The 5,000-nt window shown below is 31.5% G+C and overlaps 1 protein-coding gene across 1 annotated transcript in view; it reads right to left on the bottom strand.

The window, feature by feature from the left end:
• The window catches only part of LOC127869074 (L-amino-acid oxidase BmooLAAO-I-like), an 89,600-nt gene that overhangs the window by 69,609 nt on the left and 14,991 nt on the right, over nucleotides 1-5,000 (bottom strand). The window lies entirely within an intron of this gene.

Genomic DNA, 5,000 nt, shown 5'->3' with positions numbered 1-5,000 from the left:
TATTTTTCCGTTTCACATTTCACACTTTTATTATTCGTTCTTCGCAACGAAAGAAACATCGATCTTTTTAGTGGCAGTATTTATTTCCTCCTTTAAGTGGAAAATGAGAATTATCAACTCAAACAGTTTCTTCTCACGTAGTGTGATCTCAGAAAAACCTAACAAAAAAACTAGACGCGAAACTCGAACACAGAATAATTTTGAAAATGGGAACTTGGAAGAACATCCTTGATAACTAAACGAGCCATTTATATGAAACGGTATTGGTTGAAAATTATTCAGTTAGAAGATCAGTAGTATGCAAAGTATATTTATAACCACATGTGTGAGAATAAAATACATAAACCAAATACACATTCGTGGGCAAAACATGTTTGTAATCAGTTGCAGACCTTAAACTTTCCGTATGCATGGCTAAACTCATGTGCAGGTGATGAAAAGTGTTTTTTATCCTAGGTAAAGTCCAGAATAAATGATACATTTATCCAAAATTGGATGTCAGAACTTAATGATTCTTTAAGAGAAATAAGTTACAGGCAGTTTTGTTAATTGAATTACTTAAAAAATGTTAGTATAAATAAGTTTAGATCTGATATTTGTAGATTAAGGGTTTCATTACATAGATTAGAAATCGAATCATGCAGATGGCATAAACCTGACCCTATACCATTCAAGATAGAAAATGTCAACATTGCAATGTTCTTGAGGATGAATATCTTTTTTTAAGAATGTTCCTTATATGACGATATTAAGAAATTGTATATGAATAAATATTACTGGAAAAGACCAATTATGATAAAAATTATTGAATTAATGCAATCGGATTATACAAGTACCAACAGAAGCTTAGCTATGTATGTACATAAAGAATTTAATCAAAGAAACCTGTATAAATATTTTTATAATTAATTGTACATAAATCATTACTCAAAATTGAATTCTCTCTCTCCTGTTGATTCGTCTTTGTTGTTTCTGATGTTATCGTTATAGCATTACTTGTTAAACAGATTCTAAATGCTGCAATCCAACAATAAATTTCCTGTACCTTTTTATGTATTGATACTACTTTAACAACTTATGTAATTCAATACCGATTACATGTCATGCCTTTTTATATCGTACTATGTTCTGATCATGTATACTCATGGACTGTTTGTCGATTGTATATACTGAATAAACTATTCAGCTTTTGATCAGCCATTGAAATGTATGTAATTTATATTATGAAAACAAGCGTTGCGTCACCAAACCTAATGTAGTACGTATGTTTGATCTGAATAGACCTAATCATATCAACAGCGATATAATACGACTTTGCATCACAAAACGTCCTTTCAGTAGCATCAATATTGTTTCACTACTTTAGAAAAACGTTACATGTGCACCCACACAGCCAATCATCAAGAGCATACAGCAAGAGTACATAAAACATGGTTTACATTAAGCTTCTTTAACATTGATTTGATACAACTGTCATGCGGAGTGCCATCATTTTGTTCTATATTATGTATTTGTTATGATATGTTTTGGCATTTTATAATTTATTTTTAATACATAATAGCTCTGCCTATTTAAGCGACAAATTTTCATAAGATGTATTTTAATTACAAAATTCCCCCCCCCCCCCCATTATCTAGAATTGCGTGCAACGATAGAGGACATACTCTGACTTTTTAAGGACTCATATTTGTATATGAACATAAAAAGGATTGTTGTAACTACATTGGTTTATACACATCTAAACAAGTTAATTACCATATGATAAAAGGAGCTTCTTGTACGTAGCACATTCGCTCAACAGCCCGCTGTCACAATACGAGGGATTTTCAATGTTCAATCTTTTCAATGTACATATGACCTTTTACATCGCAAACAATATATTATTGAATGGCAGCACCTCCATAATTCGTATAGAAAGAATCTACAAACCATTTAAACATTTGCAATTGCTGCATACTTAATTACCACGGTCGAAAAGGACGACACAGATTTAGCGAATGTATTCAACTTACTCTGTTTTTGTATTTATTGATTGAGTAAAATGTTCAATAAACGTTTATTTTGATTCGTTCTTGGATCTGGTCTTTCCATTCATTGGACCGATATCTGAATTAAACTATGTTATCATATTTATTTGTTGTTTTATTTTTCTGCCGCAATGTAAGCATGTGAAGGTGGTATGTTTTACTGTTTGGAACTCAGATGATTTACTGATGCTAGCAATTTCGAAAGCAAAAGAAAGATGTTCGTTCATTCAAATGACATTTAAACCCGCGTCTATAATGGATGAATACATGCTTTGTGGAGATCGGTGTGTGAAGATGTTACAGCTGACTTCACCTTCTTGCACGGATCACTCTGGTGTAGTAGCTGGTAAGAGTAATTTAGTTTTGTATCAGTATTATTTCCCTTTTATAATTGAAGCAATACATTTTATTGTGCAATTACTTCGTTTTAATAAAATTTAATGATGTTACGAGTTTGTTTTTAAGCCAAAGCCTTACGTCAAACATGTAATGAACATTTAATAAATTCAAACGTAATTGGAAGTATGAGTTGTGTGTGAAAACATGCTTCTTTGAAATCAGTTAGACCATTTAAGTTTTTAACTACCCTATACATAATTATAACCTTGTTCTTTTAACAAGTTTTTTTTTGTTTAAATATAGCAGGTAAATTCTGTATTTGATACCTAATTTTATTGATCATATATCGGCGGTATATACGGTCTAACATTTCATAAAATCATATGAACTTATCGCTTAAATGGCTGCTTGCCACATATGTTCTTTGTTCATAATTGCTCAATAAAATATAAATTGTTATTACAATAAAAGGCTTTTCACGTGGATACTTTATGCGGGCGCGGATGTATCTGTACTAGCTGTAAAATCGTTATGAATAAAATGTACATTAAGAACCTTCATACGAGTGTGCACTTTCGACAACGAAACATTATCGATTACAGATATGATTATAAAACAATGTCTTTTGAGAAGTAGGCTCTTTATAGGCGGGTGTTCGAATACTATCGGGGAATTTGAACTATATAGAACTGTTAGTACATTATTAAACTTCCATCGATGGTAAACAAAAGTAACCCAGCGACAATCAAATGTATTTAATCTTTCGTAATGCTTCCCCGATGGATTATAACAAACTGCAGATCAACTTGTATCGTCTTTAATATGAAATCCATACACTTCAGTTACATAACACAAAACTTGCATACATGCTTCAATTTTCCTCTCGACTTATGATTTATACTTTCTTTCACAGTACCTGTAGGCAAATAAGTATATGAACCTGGATGCATATTTAATAGTCAACAGTGTTCTCATCAAACAAATCCACTATTATAAGTGCATTAAATGGTATTCCGTTGCATGTTCTCTACTCGTTTTGTGATATTTAGTCTTAGTACCATTTACTCAGTCACAGCTGATGATCTAATTGTTCCGTTGCATTTAAACACATAAAATGACCTCAATGGTAGTTCCAGCTGTTGCTGACCTTAAAAGAAAACTCGACAAGTTGATCGGTTATGAAAAGTTTTCGACAGAAGATATGATAAATTGTCTTTAAGGATTTCATTATTGTTAGTTTTTGTTGTTTTTGTTTTTGAGGGGATGGTGTGGTTGTGCGATGAACTTGCGAAAGTATCACTGTGAAAGATGCTCAATATAGACTTATAGTAAGTCCATCTGGTAAATGTTACAATTATGAGCATTTACAAAACAGTACTTTTTGTGAAGCTCTCGCCTTATGAACTTAAAAAGGTAAACTTTGTTGACGATGGTAAATACGAGAATACCTCACATTATCACAATACAATGTGAAACACCGTATGTTTTAATAAAATAACACATGTAGCGAAGCCCATCCATCAGTTAATACTAGATGAATGATCTGAGGTGCTGAGACTTTAGCCAAAGGAAAAAACATTGAATGAGTACGATTGTTTTAGATTCAGAATGGGGTATGTACTGCTATCACATGAACTGAGTATCCTATAAATGTAATAGATAGTTTAAGAAAAACAAGGAAATGACCAAACATGTAAAAAATTCTAAATGCTTTAATAAAAAAGTACAATTAACTCAGAAAAAGATATATAATAAATATCTGCCATATTGTCATATACTACTCTTTTGATCGTGAACAAAGTTTAAATGTTTCAGAATACACTTGATTAAAATCAGAAATTGGGCCAATAAAGGAAACCTTTACGAAAAAATAACTTCGAAGATGACGACAACACGGTAGATAGAGTTACAGATACCAACTTCTTTTTCTTAAAAGCGTCGAGTAGCGAAATAAACGAATCGTCAAATACGTTGAGATAATACTGGACGCAATCTTTGTTTATTTTTGTTCGACAATATTTTGATGTTAACGAGGTGCATACTATTAATAATAATTATATTACTTATACTACTACTATTACTTTTTCAATAATAATACAAAAACAAATTATGAAATTTTTTTATTGTTTATGATAACAGTACCACAAACAGAGACATTTGAATGATATTAAAGACAACTTCAAGTAAACAATTTATAAATTACAGCACGAAAGGTTACCATAAATACTACATAGATTTTCAACGTTTCACCCAATAAATATAGTTGAATTTAATTAGCTTTAAAAGTAAAGTTTACATTTAGGCTACATTCACACATAATTACAGCTCAGTAGCTCCCTCGAAACTCATGCCATTAAGCGGAATCTAGTTTCCTAATTTTAGCAGCAAAATTACAACAAAAAACCTCCATGCAAACTAATTTATATTTTTGTTTTAAGTTACAGTGACCCTCAGCCTACTGGTCCCAAATGTTCCAAAACACACATATTGCATTCATTTAGGGTTTTCGGATGACACTACTAACTTCCAATGATTAGTATGACTTTGCTAATTCTCAATATATTTGAGTTGTGACCGTTAATTCTGTTTAATAACGTTTTTGTGGATAACTTTTTATTCACGCGATCGCTGCTT

Source organism: Dreissena polymorpha, chromosome 2 (assembly GCF_020536995.1).
Source record: "Dreissena polymorpha isolate Duluth1 chromosome 2, UMN_Dpol_1.0, whole genome shotgun sequence".
Taxonomy (NCBI): Eukaryota; Metazoa; Mollusca; class Bivalvia; order Myida; family Dreissenidae; genus Dreissena; species Dreissena polymorpha.
Note: the sequence above shows the minus strand (reverse complement) of the source record. Positions and strands in the feature narration are given on the sequence as shown.